This window comes from Stegostoma tigrinum, chromosome 8, assembly GCF_030684315.1.
Source record: "Stegostoma tigrinum isolate sSteTig4 chromosome 8, sSteTig4.hap1, whole genome shotgun sequence".
In the NCBI taxonomy this organism is placed as follows: Eukaryota; Metazoa; Chordata; class Chondrichthyes; order Orectolobiformes; family Stegostomatidae; genus Stegostoma; species Stegostoma tigrinum.
In genome coordinates, this window is record NC_081361.1 from 39,578,468 (window position 1) to 39,594,958 (window position 16,491).

The 16,491-nt window shown below is 43.3% G+C and overlaps 1 protein-coding gene across 7 annotated transcripts in view; it reads left to right on the top strand.

The window, feature by feature from the left end:
- Positions 1–16,491, top strand: part of wdr47a (WD repeat domain 47a) — a 76,581-nt gene continuing 60,090 nt past the window's right edge. For 2 of the 7 annotated variants that reach the window (XM_048538638.2, XM_048538645.1), the window contains exons 1-2: positions 798–987; positions 2,954–3,094. The gene's annotated coding sequence lies outside the window, so the exon portion shown is untranslated. Of the gene's footprint in view, positions 252–797; positions 988–1,037; positions 1,057–2,953; positions 3,095–8,580; positions 8,711–16,491 lie in introns of those variants that run through there. The other 5 variants (XM_048538639.2, XM_048538646.2, XM_059647801.1 and 2 more) reach the window with 4 other exon arrangements.

Below are 16,491 nucleotides of genomic sequence, written 5' to 3' on the forward strand. Positions count from 1 at the left end.
TCGAGGAGGTGAAAATTCTCTGGGAAGCTACACCCTGTTGCCAGGACGAGAACGCTGCAACAGCCTTGTCGGCCAACAGTGTCTTTGTTTGCTATTGTACGTAAAAAGATAGTCGGACATGAGTTGTTGTGGGTAGGTGAGATAAACACCCTTATTCCAACCTGTTCGTGAAGGAGTCCGCCCCAATTCCCATGGCGAGAATCGCACGATGCAGCACTGAACCGAGGAAAGCAATATAGGCAGCGGACACGGTAAGTACTCGGTGAATTACAGCATAACGTCGTGCTTAATACCGCAGGTCAATATTGGCGTCTCTGCTTCACGGGAGTCGTCGTCAGGTTCTCCTTACACATTCAGAGGGGGTTGAACGGGAAAGAGGAGGAGGAATGGGGTATAAACGGTATCTTTCTAAGAGACGCGTTCACTGGGTGAGCGGCCTGACCCAGTGTCAGTGGTACCTCCCGCTGGCCCGAGGCTGCGCGAGCGGCGCCAACCTCAAGACAATGGCCAACGGCGGCGGCTCGCGTCCGGGAAGAGAAAGAGGGCTGGGGCCCGCGGCGCTCCGATGCACCATGCAGCCGGCTAAGTTAACATACCGCATGGAGCTTTCTCAAATAGAACTTGTGGGATGGGTCGAATTTCGTTCCTTTCATCCAGGATGATCGCTGACCCCCCCGGTCGCCTCCCAGACGACGGAACAAGCCTCCACGGGAGCCAACGGGGAGGGGAGCCGTGCCTCCCTGCCAAATCCTGAGCTTTAGGGCTCGATACGGCAACGCGCAGGCGCAGTGCGGTGTTGGGAAGCGTTTCCTGCCAGATTGTGGACAGTGTCCGCGGTTGTCAGATGGCAATGGAGAAGGAAAATAACGGTCAACAGCGCGTGTGGAGAAAAAGCCGAAAGCAGTGAGCCAAATTCTAAGAGGGAAGAAAGGAAAAATCTCACATACACACAATAGGGCGGCACTCATTGTGATTTGCAATTTGCCGGTATGAATTTTCAAGCATTATCTGGATGTTTTTAAGTTGTGAATGGAGGAGGATGAAGGTGTTGTCTGGGTGAGTTGTGAGGGCGGCTGCCGGCGCTGATCACGAGACGGCACAATATCCGACTGCGGTTGAGGATGTCTTTGCGAGGCAATATGTCTTTTTAATTTTTAAATCCCCTTCCTGCCCTTGTTTATCCGCGGAGCTAGCGATGAGGCCGCCTCATTGTGCGACTGGTTGGAGCTCCGGCTCCATCATGATGAATCCCCGGCCCCCACCATCATTGTGTCTCCCCAATTTCACCCCCCCCCCCGACAAAAAGACGGAAAACATCTTTTGTATACCCCTATCAAATATCCCAGAGTTGGCCAATGAGCGATTAAAGCGGACCGACACTCTGGAGCTTGCAAATACTGACAAATAATTTACAGATCTTTTGTCTTGGCTTTGAACAGGCTTGGTCGCCGGTTCAACAGCTGATGTTTCCAGCCACGTCTTTTTTTAAAAAAAAGCCGCAGACCCTTGTTGTGAAAGGAGACCCGTTGACGTTTCATGTTTCATCAGTTCTGGAAATCTGAAACAAAAACAGAAATTGTTGGTGAAACTCAGCAGGTTTGGCAGCATCTGTACAGAGAAGGCGGGGTCAGTGGCGCTTCTTCGGAATTCGAGAAATTTGGGAGGTGACCTGTGTCATGATGGAAGTCAGGTTTTGAAGGTAGGGAGTTGATGGCAGTTTAGTGAGAGATTGTAGGAGCAAGCTGGCCTAAAATAAAGGGGAGGTAGAGGTAAAGCTGGTCAAAATTTGTGTTGTTCCATTATTTTCACTACTAAAGGGAGAGAGAAGCTAATAAACCATAAATTCTGGGGATTATTGAAAGATTCTGTGAGCAGGATAGTAACTGAGTGCTTGAAAACCTGAGCTGATTGAAAAAGGATCAAGAAAGATTTGTGTAAATCATATCTAATGGATTTTTTGAGGTCACTGACATAACTGATAAAAGGCAGTCATAAGAGCAGAATAGAGCAGGTGCAGGAAGCCTGAATTCTTTTTTTGAAAAAGCTTGGGTCAAGCAACATCTGTGGAAAGACAAACAGAATTACAGAAATTGACGTCAGAGATAATGGGAACTGCAGGCGCTGGAGAATCCAAGATAACAAAGTGTGAAGCTGGATGAACAGAGCAGGCCAAGCAGCATCTCAGGAGCACAAAAGCTGACGTTTCGGGCCTAGACTCTGATGAAAGGTCCCGGCCCGAAACGTCAGTTTTTGTGCTCCTGAGATGCTGCTTGGCCTGCTGTGTGCATCCAGCTTCACACTTTGTTATCTACAGAAATTGACGTTTCAGCTTGATGATATGTCATCAGAGTCCATGGCTATGTGCTTATAGGGACTTCCAGAAGATGTTTGATCATTGTTACTGGAATTGTCTATTTAACAACACTGTGGCAGTACTTTCAACATTAGCTGTAATGATTTAAGAAGGAAGCTCAGGACCACTTTTCCAAAGCCTTTGGAAGGCTGACACATGCTGATCTTGCTAGTTATGAGAGCACACTCTTCTTTGGCCTTCTTACCCAAGAAGCAATGTGCTTGTATAGGAGGGCCAGATAATGTTTTTTTAAATTGATGGTGTTTAAGGGATAAATATTGGCTAAGTCACTTGGAGAGCCCCTGAGCTCTGCTTTGAATTATGCCAAGTGATCTTATAAATTACATGAGATTCAGACAGGTCTAACTTTGGTTTAACAACTCATCCCAAAGACAGCACCTCCATCAGTTTTGCAGTCTTTCAATAGTGTACTGAAGTGTCAACCTGCCACTTTCTGCTCAAGCCTGTTGTACAAGATTTGATTGAATCAAGAATGCTATCACTGACTGAGATGGAAGTACAATGTGGAGTCACCAACACAGAAGTGGAGCACAAATTGAGGACAAGTTGTATTATTTGTCTTGTTTTTCTTGTGTTTAGAATGCCAACAAGAAACGCACTCAAAGTTTTTAATATGAAAGTGATTTGACACTTCAGATACAGAGAAGCTGTTTCCTCTGGTGAGGCTTCCAAAACAAGGGGGAAAATTAAAGTTCTTTTAGGAGTGAAATCACATATAAGGTAATGGAAATCTGGAATTTATTTTCCTAAAAGACTGGATGCTGGGTTAATTGCAATTTTCAAGACCAATTTATACATTTTTGTTGGTTAATATTATCAAAGAGTATGGAACAGTGGCAAATAAATGCACTTGATATGCAGATCAACCATATTCGAAAGCTTGAGGAGTTGATTGGAGGTTATAATGGTTGTGAAGCTTTCATTGGTTATAGCCTGATATCACCAGTTTTATGCTGAAGGACATAGCTGATAGACTAGGTCTGCAGCCTATGATGAGGTAAAGAACTTTTTTTGAATTTGTCTTCCCCCAACTACCTGTTGCACGTGTTTGTCCATGGCAGTATTGGCAGGAGTGCCCATGGGACAGCCCTTGCAGGGATGCAGTTACATCTATGCATTGAGGATTCCCTCCAGCTGTTGACTGGCACTACTACTGTGCTAGTGGAACAGATTTCAAACCCAGAATAGATCTAGCAACTCAAATCTGGGCCTCACTGAGCTAGTGTGAGCCATCATCAGCAGAACTGTACCCTTATAGCTGCCACATTCCCCACTCTACCAATGCCATCAAGCTGAGGGATCAACCCTGATCGAATGAAGAGTGCAGGTGGGCACACCAAGAGCAGCATCATGCATTCCATAAAAATAGGGCAGTATAGTGGTGCAGTGGATAGCATTGCTATGTCATAGTGCAAGGGACTTGCGTTCGATTCCAGCCTTGGGTGACTGTCTGTGTGGAGTTTGCACGTTCTCCCCACGTCTGAGAGGATTTCTGGCAGATGCTCCACTTTCCTCCCACAGCCCAAAAAGTGCGGGTTGGGTGGATTGATCATGCTAAATTGCCCTGTATTGTCCAACAATGTGCAGGTGAGGTGGATTCGCCATTGTAAATACAGGATTACTGGGATCAGATGGGGATTGGATCTGGGTGGGATGCTCTTCAGAGGGCCAGTGCATAATCCATGTGCTGAACAGCCACTTTCTGCACAGTAAGAGATTTTAAGCTTTCAATCTGCTGCAACTATAACACAGTCTATTTGTATGCCAAACAGAAGCAGCATGTGATGGAGATAAGCAGTTCCACAATTAATAGTTAAGATCTACCCACTGGTGTTCTGCTTCATCAAGTCAGGAATTGTGATGGAGAAGTTAACATTGAAACAAGAGACATCTACTCCATGAATTACCCCATCCTCTGCAGTGAAGGAGCCGATGCCTCGGTCCAAAAATCAAGGCATTAGTGACAATCTTCAGCCAGAGTGCAAATAGATAATCCACCCCACCATCCTTGTGAGGTTCCCTGTATCTCACATACTAGTCTTCAGCCAATTCAATTCATTCTGCAGGCTGTCAAGATACTGAAAATGCTCCGGGCCCAGTATAGCAAGACTTGTGCTTCAGAATTAACTATGCCCCTAGCCAAGCTGTTCCTGCACAATTAAAACACTGGTATCTACCCAGCACTGTGAAAAATTCTCAAGGCATGTTTCATCCACATTTGGTTTGGATTCTGCCAGGGCCGCTTTACTACTGCCACATCAAAGCCTTAATTTAAACATATACAAAAGAGCTGAACTCCAGAAATGAAGGAAGAGGGACTGCCCTTACCAAGGCAGCACTGGACCAAGTATGGCAGAAAGAAGTTGCAGTCATATCTAGCATAAAGAAGAACTGTTCTAGTTTTGGGAGATTATTCATCTGTCACATGGCATCACTGCAGGAGTATCTCAGGACAATGTCCTAGATCCAACAATCTTCAGTTGCTTTACCGATGATCTTCCATCATAAGGTCAGAAGTAGCCATGTTTTTTGCTGACTGTATAATGTCTATGCCATTTGTGATTCCTCTGATGCTGAACAAAGGAACAAGAGCAGTCCATTCAGGCCAGTGATGCATGATCCGCCATTCAGGGAAATCATGGCGATCATTCTCCTCAACCCCACAGGCATACATTATCACCAGAACCCTTCATCTCATTAGTCTTCAGAATTCTATTGATTTTTGTCTTGAAGCAGCCTGTGTTCATATGCAGCAAGACCTTGGCAACATTCAAATTTCGTTGATAAATGGCCAGTAAAATTTACAAATATGACTGCTGGGTAATGACTGTTTCCGATAAGAGAATCTAATCACTTCTTTTTGACATTTAGTGGCATTAGCATTGCAGAATCCTGCCAATGTTTGCATTCTGGGGGTTACCATGTACTAGAAAGTGAACTGGATCAGCCATATAAATACTACAGCTGCAAAAACAGATGAAAGGCTAAGAGTTTTGTGGTTAGTAACTCTCCACTTGACTCCCCAAAGCCTGCTCACTATCTGCAAGACATAAGACAAAACTATAGTGGCATTCACTCCACTTGCCTTGATGAGTGTAGCTCCAACAACACTCGAGATTCATGTCATCCAGGATAAAGCAGCCTACTTGATTGGCACCCTATCCACTCCTGTTAACATTCACTCCCTCTAACATTCATCCCTCCACCAAGATACACTGCAACAGCTAACCATAACTCCTTTGACAGCACTTTCCAAGCACACAACCTCTACCATCTGGAAGGACAAAGGCAGCAGATGCATCAGAATGTTATCACCTGCAAGGTAATCTCCCAAGTTGCACATCATTCTGAATTGGATCTTTATTGCTGTTCCTTAAATACTCACCATTACCCTCTTAAGAGCAAGGAGGAATGGGCAATGATATCTGGCATAGCTGGTCACATCCATACCCTGTGAAATTTTTGAAAAAAGTGCAATGTCAAATTAGCACTGCACAAAACTCTTTTTCTTACCTGTGTAGCTACACAGCAACTTGGAATATCCCAGACAGGCTAAATGTTTGAGTTAATCTATGGGTGTGCCAGAAAATCTAAAGGAGCTGCAGACAGTTTTTGTTTAAAATTGAAAAAATATGCTGAAGTTCTGAGGGAGTCAATCAGTCATATTAAGATGCAAAGCAAGTAATGGAAAATGAACGGGATGAATGAACTTGATGATAAATTGGAGGTTACAGTTGATCCAGAAATTCACATCAGTCAAGATATCACGCTGTACAGTTATGGTTCAGATGTGGTAGGAAGGTGGACTTGAGTACTCCAGAATTTACTAGAGATACAGCTGAGGGAAAGATGACAAATAGGAGGGAGCTGCACAGTAATTCATTTTTGAAATGCACTTATGATAACCAAGCAAGTTATTTGAGGATATGTCACTGCAAAACACATCCTGCTATGGTTAACTTCATGTTTTACCTGGAAGGAGTATTCAGGGCCACAGATGGTGAAGGCAGAAGAGGTCAGAGGACAGGTGGCACATCTCTTGAGCTTTTATGAGAAAGTTGCCATAGGAAGGGAACAGTACCATGACTGAAAAGTAAATCAATGTATCACAGAGGGAATAATCCCTTCATAAATATTGAAAAGTGAAGGCAAGCTGTGTTTGGTGATGGAATCGTGCTAGCGGTGTCAAGAAAGGTAGAAAATGAACCTTTGAATATGGAGCTTGATGGGGTGAAAGTGAGGATGAGGACAAGTGAAATCCTTTTATGTTTCTGAGACAGGAGGGAAGAGATGAGTGAAATGATATGGACACACTCCAGGAATGTTGTTGACCATAATTTTGTTTGGGGATGGAGTGAATACTCAGTTGCCTAAGAAAGAAGACATCTCAGAAGCACTGACGTGGAAATTTGCATCAGTAACACAAATGAAATAGTTGGAGGAACTGGGAGAACGGATTGGAGGTCTTGTAGGTCACAGGATCCATGAAAGTAAAATCAAGGCTTCACTGGGCTTTTAATGAGCATCAGTTGACAACCTGTTGCCAGAAATGGAGACACTGAAGTCAGGGAAGGGAGGTCATGAAGTTGGACCATGTAAAGCTGAAAGAAAGGTAGAAATAGGCCGCAAAGTTGCAGAACATTTGAATTTAGGGTGAGGGCAGGGCAGCACCAATATAGTCATAAAAATGTCATAAAAGAGTTGATGGAGGGTACATATGTAGGACGAGGATAAGAAATGTTTGGCATATCCTTCATAAAAGCATGCATGGATAGAAGTCATGCAAGTGCCCATATTATTTCATTTGGAGGAAGTGAGATGACTCGAGGAATAAATTATTGAATGAGAAAATAAGTTCAGTCAAATGGAGGATGATGATCTGGTAAACCTTTTCTGAACTGATTTCCACTCACTTAGATCTTTCTTTTAAGAAAGGTGATCAGTAGTACACACACTGCTCCAGATACAGTATCCTGAAAAAAAGAGGATACTATCACTTAATGCTCTTTTTCTTTACAGGTGTTACCATAACTTGCAGAATATTTCCAGTATTTTCTGTTTATTTAAAGATTTTCAGCAAGACCTACAATAGTTTTCAGTTTCCTCAGTGCTTCAAATGTTAAATTCATATTCTATTCAAGTTACTTGCATGTTGTGCCATTTCCTCAAATTGATATCCCTATTGTGGTCCCTTCAAATGCTTAAATTTTTAGTTATTGACTCCTTTAATTTCTTAAATTCTATTCACCAAACATTTTGTGGATAATGAAGATGATTTTGTGGGTACTGCAGCTTTTTCTTCATCACAATCAATTCAAATCAGGGTCATATCATCATCCTAGAAGGCTGTTTGTTCTAATGTGATTTAACTATGAGGCTGCAAGGCTTAAAATGCATGAGCATGGCAGCCTAAAAGTCACCAAAAGGTTCAGAAAAGTTGAGTCAAGGGTTTGATCAATCTTTAAAATGCCTCACAAGCAGTGTAAGTAGATGGGTAGAATCCCTGATGAGCTGTTTCTCTGATTGTATATGTACTTGCAGATGATAAACTTACTACTGAGTTTATTATTTTGAAATTGGGGACAGAAACAGCCTTTGCTTGGAGGAGCAGTGAGCTGTACAGTAAAGTTATTGGTAGCAGTGATGGAGTTGTCGCGATGCTGGGGATGTTACTTTTTTTTTTGTCAAGTATTGGGCACCATCTGCTTCGTGCAGGGCAGGAGGGGTTTCAGTAGGGGAGCACAGGAGAGAAGTTGGCTGTTAGGGGAGGGAGGAAATGTGGAAGATGGAACAGTGGTACAGGAGATAGAAGTACTGCAAGAGATGTGCCAGCTGGTAGAGGAATCTGATGGGATGATGGGAAGAGAAGGAGGTCACATAGAAAAAGGAACAGTTTTAAAATTGTCATCAAAGAAATATTCAGCTAACTAGGAGTCAAGAAAATTTGCACATTCATTACCTCAATGAATTTAATCCCTGGTTTAATGTTTTAGAAGTTCAGGAACTAATATGTGGGATTAAGCATTGTTGTGGATACCATTCTAATTAAACTGTCAATCATTATACTAAATCTGAAGGTGAAATCTGATATGTTGTGGAAACAGTAGGAACTGCCTGGTTAAAATGTTCCAGCTTTGTAGATATGTGATGAAAATGCATTAGCTGTGTCTGCCGAAGGGTGTTTAAGTCAATGTTCTTTTGTCTAGAATCTCAAGCATGAATCCTGCCACAGCAGATGGTGGAATATGAATTCAATAAATATCTGGAATTGAGACTCTAATGATGACCATGTCAGAAAAAACCTATCTAGTTCACTAAAATCGTTCAGAGACAAAAGTAAGCTATTCTTACCTGGTCTGCCCTGCATGTGACTCCAGACCTGTCAACTGCCTTCTGAAATATCCTAACAAGCCGCTCAGTTGTAACAATCATTGCATTCTCAAAAAAAAAACTGGGCAGTCTACCTCGCATCAACCTAGATACCAGAAACAACAGCAGCAAAAGTACCCCTGTTGAAACTGCAAAGTCCTCCTCACTAACATCTGGGGGTTCGTGCCAAAATTGGGAGATCTGTCTGACAGATTAATCAAGCAATAGTCATGGAATCATATATTACAGGCAATGTCCCAGACACCACAATCAACACCTGGATGTGACTGTCCCATCTGCAGGACAGGCCCAGCAGAGGTTGTGGCATCGTAGTACACAGTTAGGGGTTTGCCCTGCGAGTCCTCAGCATCAACTTCAGATACAGCAGAATATAGATAGACTGGAGAGTTGGGCAGATAAATGGCAGATGGAGTTCAATCCGGGCAAATGCGAGGTGATGCATTTTGGAAGATCAAAGTCAAGGGCGAACTATACAGTAAATGGAAAAGTCCTAGGGAAAATTGATGAACAGAGAGATCTGGGTGTTCAGGTCCATTGTTCCCTGAAGGTGACCACACAGGTCAATAGGGTGGTCAAGAAGGCATATGGCATGCTTTCCTTCATTGGACGGGGTATTGAGTACAAGAGTTGGGGCAGGTCATGTTGCAGTTGTATAGGACTTTGGTTCAGCCACATTTGCATTACTATGTACGGTTCTGGTTGCCACATTACCAAAAGGATGTGGATGCTTTGGAGAGGGTGCGGAGGAGGTTCACCAGGATGTTACCTGGTATGGAGGGTGCTAGCTATGAAGAGAGGTTGAGTAGATTAGGATAATTTTCATTAGAAAGACGGAGATTGAGGGGGGACCTGATTGAGGTCTACAAAATCATGAAGGGTATAGATAGGGTGGATAGCAAGAAGCTTTTTCCCAGAGTGGGGTCTCAATTACTAGGGGTCATGAGTTCAAAGTGAGACGAGGAAAGTTTTTGAGGGAAATATGCGTGGAAAGTTCTTTACACAGACGGTGGTGGGTGCCTGGAACGCGTTGCCAGCGGAGATGGTAGATGCAGACACGTTAGTGTCTTTTAAGATATATTTGGACAGGTACATGGATGGGCAGGGAGCAAATGGACACAGACCATTAGAAAATAGATGACAGGTTAGACAGAGGATCTCGATCAGTGCAGGCTTGGAGGGCTGAAGGGCCTGCTCCTGTGCTGTAATTTTCTTTGTTCTTATACCATGGACACCTTCTGCTGATTTATCATTTATTGTCCTCCCTTATCTGATGACTCTGTGCTCCTCTGTGATATTAGCAACTGGAGGAAGTAATTGGTGTGACAAAGGTGCAGAATGTACTCTGGCTGGGAGATTTCAATGTCTGCCACCAAGAGTGGCTCTGCAACAGTAGTACTTATTGAGCTCGTTTAAGTCCTGAAGAATATTGCTGCTGAACTGGGCCTGCGACAAGTGGTGAGCGAACCAACAATAGGAGAAAAACATACTTAATCTCATCCTGACCAATCAGCCTGCCGTAGCCACATCTGTCCATCATAGTATCAGTAAGGGTGACCTCCAGAGCCCTTGTGGAGACAATGTCCTGCTTTCACAATGATGATGCCCATTATCATGCTGTACGGCACTATCGCCATACTTAATGGAACAGATATAACAACTCAAGACTGGGCATCCATGAGGCATTGTGGGCCATCGGCAGCAGAATTGTACTCCAGCACAATCTGTAAGCACATAGCCTAGCTTGATAGTAATAGTAGATATATAAGGAGATCAACACTGGCGGAAAGAAAAATGCAGAAAAGCCTGTCAGGAGCATCACCAGGCAAAATTGAAAGTGAAGTGTCAATCTCGTGAAGCTACCAAACAGGACTACTAGTATGTGAGGCAAGATAAGCAGCATGTGATTTACAAAGCTAAGCGATTCCTACTTTCAACAGATCAGATCTGAGCTCTGCAGTCTTGCCCAATTCAGTCATGAATGGTGGTGGACAATTAAACATCTTCTGAAGGAGGAGGATCCACAAATAACTCATCAACGATGGGACAGCATAGTATATCAGTGCAAAAGATAAGCCTGAAACATCAACAGCAATCTTTAGCTAGAAGTATCAAGTGGATGATTAATCTCGACCTCCTCAGAGGTCCATGGCATCACAAATGCCAGTCTTCTGCTAATTTGATTTACTCTACGCAATATCAATAAACAGTTGGGGCCACTGGATACTGCAACGGCTATAGGCCCTGACAACATTCCAGCAATAGTACTGAAGACTTGTGGTCCAGAGTTTGCCATACCCCTAGGCAAGCTATTCCAGTACAGCTACAAGCAGACAATGTGGAAAATTGCCCACACATGTCCTGAACACACAAAGCATGACAAATTTAAGCTGGCCAATTGCCACCTCATCACACTACTCTCAATCAACAGCACTGGCTCAAAGAAGAATGCAAGAAAGCCTGCCAGGAGCATCACCAGGCAAAATGATGGAAGCTGTCATCAACTCTGTTATCAAGCAGCACCTGCTCAACAATAATCTGCTTACTGACACCCAGTTTGAATTTGGCCAGGGCCACTCACCTCCTGATCTCATTTCAGCCTTGGTTCGAATGTGGACGAGAGAGCTGATTCCAGAGGTGATGTGAGAGTGATAACCCTTGACATTAAAGCCACGTTTGACTGAGTATGGCATCAAGGAGTCCTAGAAAAACCTGGACTTAATGGGAATCGGGTGGAGAGTTGCAGCAGAATCTGTAATGGTTGGAGTTATACTTGGTTCATAGGAAGATGAGTATGGTTTTTTGGAGGTCAGTCATATCCGCTCCACGACATCTCTGCAGGAGTTCCTCGGAGTAGTGTTTTAGGCCCAACTATCTTAATAGCTGCTTTATCAATGACCTTCCCTCCATCATAAAGCCAGAAGTGGGGATGTTTGCCAGCACCACTCACAACTGTTCAGATACTGAAACAGACCACGTCCAAATGAAATAAGACCTCAACAATATCCAGGCTTGGTTGAAAAGTAACACATTTGCGAGGCAGCAACCATCTCCAATAAGAGAAAGTCTAACCACTGCCCCTTGACATCCAATGGTGTTACCATTACTGAGACCTACACTATCAATATCCTGAGGGTGACCATTGCCTTGTTCTTATAAAAAAATTATATAAGTCAGAGGCGCTTGTAGTATTGTAACAAGTAACTCACCTACTGACTTCCTAAAGCCTGTTCACCAGAAAGGTACAAGTCAGGAATGTCATTAAATATTCCCCTCCTGCTTGGAATGAATGCAGCTTCAACAAGACTGAAGAAGCTTTATAACTTTCAGGACGAAGAAACCCGCTTGAATGGCATCACAACCACAAATGCTCAGTCCCTCCACCACCACCTCTGTAGTAGTAGAGATGATTATTTACAAGATTCATTGCAGAAATTCGCCAAAGATTCTGAGACACCACTTTCTAAAATCTTGGGCAAGGGAAGCAGATGCTGGGAACAGCACCACCTGCATGTTACTGTCCAAGTTGTTCACTATCCTGACTTGGAAATAAACGGCTGTTTCTTCATTGTCACCTGAGTCAAAATCCTGAATTTCCCTCCCTAACAACATTGTGAGTCTATGTACAGTACGTGGACTGCAGCGATTCAAGAAGACAGCTCACTACCACCTTCTCGAGGACAACTAGAGATAGATAATAATTGTTGGCCAGCTAGTGACACCCATGTTTCAGAGGTGAATTAAGAAAACTCAGTTATTGCCTTAAAATACTTTCATTGCCTCATACCAATTTATATCTGTTGTATTTAGGAAAGTGATGTTTTCCTTGTGCATTGTGGCTTGAAGTTTAATGGACTAGTGATGATAAGTGAAAATACTGATGAATTCTTCTACTTTTGTGTGAGTCCATGTACCCATACATCAACAGAAATATAGAAGATGTTGCTACATGGCAATCATTGGTCTGGTTTGACTGCACAAAATCTTTAATTTACATAATATCTTTGGACAACTGAACAGCTGATCAATTGTGAAATAGTAAGAACTGCTGATGCTAGAGTCAGAGACAAGACGGTGTGGACCTGGAGGAACACAGCAGGCCAGGCAGCATCACAGGAGCAGTAGAGTTGATGGTTACATAAATAATGGTCGGAAGAAGAAAATGTTTGCAGGTATTCATTACCTTGAGTAAGTTAAGATTACAGATGTGTTCAAATCAAAACAGAATAAATATCTTGAGCTATTTAAGAGTCTTTGGAACGAAGTCTGGAAGAAAGGTTATATGCATGGTTTTTAAATAATTAAGCTTGTATTTGAATACTTGAAACCGACTGGAGGTCAGCATTTAGGGTTATGTCCATGATCCCATGATCATAGAATCATAGAATCCCTACAATGTGGAAACAGGCCTTTCAGCCCAACAAGTCCACACCGAACCCCACAGCATCCTATCCAGACCCACCCCGCTATAACCCACCCAATTTACACATCCCTGAACACTACAGGCAATCCAGCCTGGCCAATCCACCTGGCCTGGACATCTTTGGACTGTGGGAGGAAACTGGAGCACCCAGAGAAGACCTACGCAGATGAGGGGAGAATGTACAAACTCCACACAGACAGTCGCCCGAGACTGGAATCAAACCCAGGTCCCTGGCGCTGTGAGGTAGCAGTGCTAACCATCATGCTGCCTCAAATCTTGCAAAGACCCTAACTATCTGGATCAAACAACTGAAATGCACTGTGACATATGTACATTTTAAACAGGGTACATGTAGCAGGGTAAGGTTTATAATTGGGATAAGGGTAATTACAATTCTGTTAGGCATGAACTAGGTAACATAAGTTGGGAACAGATGCTGTCAGGGAAGAGCACTATTGAAATGTGGAGATTGCTTAAGAAATCCATACTGCATGTGCTCGATATGTTTGTCCCTACCAGGCAGGGAAGTCGAGTGAGGGAGTCTTGGTTCTCAGAGAGGTTGACCGTCTGGTTAAGAGGAAGAAGGATGCTTATGTAAAGTTTAGGAAACAAGGAACAAAAAAGTCTCTAGAGGGATACAAGTTAGCCAGGAAAGAGCTGAAGAAAGAGCTTAGAAGAGCTAAAAGTGGGAATGAGAAAACCTTGGCAGATAGGATCAAGTAAAACTCCAAGCCTTTTTACACGTACATGAGAAGTAAGAGAATGACCAGAGAAAGGGTAGGGCCGATCAAGGATTGAAAAGGGAATTTGTGCATGGAGCCTAAAGAGAGAGGAGAGGTCCTTAATGAATACTTTGCTTCAGCGTTCCCAACTCAGAGGGACCTAGTTGTAGAGGAGAACAGTGTGAAACAGGTTGGTCAGCTAGAGGAGGTCGATGTTAGTAAGGAAGATGTGCTGGGAATTTTGAGGAAGTTGAAGATAGATAAGTCCCCTGGGCTTGATGGGATTTATCCAACAGTTCTATGGGAAGTGAGGGAAGAGATCACAGGGCCTTTGGCGATGATCTTTTTGTCCTCACTGTCCACGGGTATAGTGCTGGGAGATTGGAGAGAAGCAAATGTCATTCCCTTGTTCAAAAAAAGGGAATAGGGATAACCCCGGAAATTACAGGCCAGTTAGTCTTACGTCAGTGGTGGGAAAATTATTGGAAAGGGCTCTGAGAGAGAGGATTTATGATCACTTGGAAAGACACCGTTTGATTTGTGATAGTCAGCATGGATTTGTGAGGGGTAGATCATGCCTCACAAACCTATTGAATTCTTTGAAGAGGTGACCAAACACATGGATGAAGGTAGAGCAGTGGATGTGGTATACATGGATTTAAGTAAGGCGTTTCTCAAGGTTTCCCATGCAGGAAAGTAAGGAGGCATGGGATAGGGGGAAATGTGACAGATAGGATTCAGAATTGGCTGACCCTTAGAAGACAAAGGGTGGTCGTGGACGGAAAATATTCAGCATGGTGTTCAGTTACAAGCGGTGCACCACAAGGATCTGTCCTGGGCCCTCTTCTATTTGTGATTTTTGTAAATGATTTGGATGAAGGAGTGGAAGGGTGGATTAGCAAGTTTGTGGACGATACAAAGGTGGGTCATGTGGACAGCATGGTGGGCTGTTCTAGGTTACAAAGGGACATTGATAGGATGTAGAGCTGGGCTGAGACGCGGCAGATGGAGTTTAACCCTGAAAAGTGTGAGGTGATTCATTTTGGAAGGACAAACTTAAAGCAGAATACAGGGTTAACGGAAAGATTCTTGGCAGTCTAGAGGAGCAGAGGGATATTGGGGTTCATGTTCACAGTTCCCTGAAAGCTGCCACCCAGGTGGATACAGTCGGTAAGAAGGCGTATGGTGTGTTAGCTTTCATTAACAGTGGGATCGAGTTCAAGAACCGTGAAGTTATGCTCCAGCTGTACAAAAGCCTGGTTCAGCCACATCTGAAGTGTTGTGTCCATTCTGGTCACCTCATTACAGGAAAGATATAGAGGTGTTCGTAAAGGTGCAGAGGAGATTTACCAGGATGTTGCCTGGAACGGAGGGAAGGCCTTACAGGGAAAGGTTGAGAGAAGTAGGGCTCTTCTCTTTAGAACAACAAAGGATGAGAGGTGTAGAATATAATCAGAGGTATAAATAGAGTAGACAGCCAGAGACTTTTTCCTAGGGTGGAGGTAGCTATTACGAGGGGGCATTGTTTTTAAAGTGAGTGGAGGTAGACGAAGGGGAGATGTCCAGAGGTAGGTTCTTTATTCAGAGAACAGTAGGGGAATGGAATGCATTGCCAGAGAAGGTACTGGAGTTGGCCTCATTAGGGGCATTTAAGCGGCTATTAGATAGGCATATCGGTGATAGTATAAGGTAGGAGTGGAAGTTAGATAGACCTTAGGAATAGGGTAAAAGTTCGGCACAATGTTGTGGGCTGAAGGGCCTGTACTGTGCTGTACTGTTCTATGTTTGAAACATTTTCACAAGGAAACATTAGCTGAAGTGCTTTACCACTTTACAAAAATTTCAGTCATACAGAAGAGAAGAAGCCTTTCGGCCCAACAAATCTGTGCCAAATTATCTATACTAATCCTGCTTTCTAGCCCTTGGATAAAAACCTTGAACATTATGATATTTTAAGTTCTTATTTACGTATGTCTTAAAGATTGTGAGGTTTCTTGCCTCCACTACACCTCCAGTTAGAAAATTCTAGATTTCCCACTACCCCCAGGTTTAAAAAAGCAGTTTCCTGAAATCCAATTTAAGCCATTTTAAAAATCACCTTAAAATTATGCCTCCTCATTATTAACCCTTCATCTAATGTGAATAGCTGCTTCCTATCTTCGTATCCATGTCCCTCAATCTTCTCCATTTCTATTAGGATCCTCTCAAGCTTCTCTGCTCTGAAGAAACAACCTGAGTCTATCTGACCTATTTTCATTGATAAAATACTCCAACCCAGGCAATATGTCAGTGAATCTCCTCTGTACTCCTTCTAGTGTGATCAATTCCTTCCTACAGTGTGCTGACCAAAATGGCTCACAGTACTCCAGCTCTGGCCTAGCCATAGTAGTAACAGCTCCAACATAATCTACTTGCTTTTATAATCTATGCCATGAATAATAAAAGCAAGTGTCCCTAATGTCTTTGTAACCACCCTTTTAACCTGTTCTGCCATCTTCAGAGATCTGCAGTCAAGCACACCAAGATCCTTACGTTCCCCTGAGCTTTCCAGTGTTCTGCCATTCATTGAGTATTCCTCAGTTTTG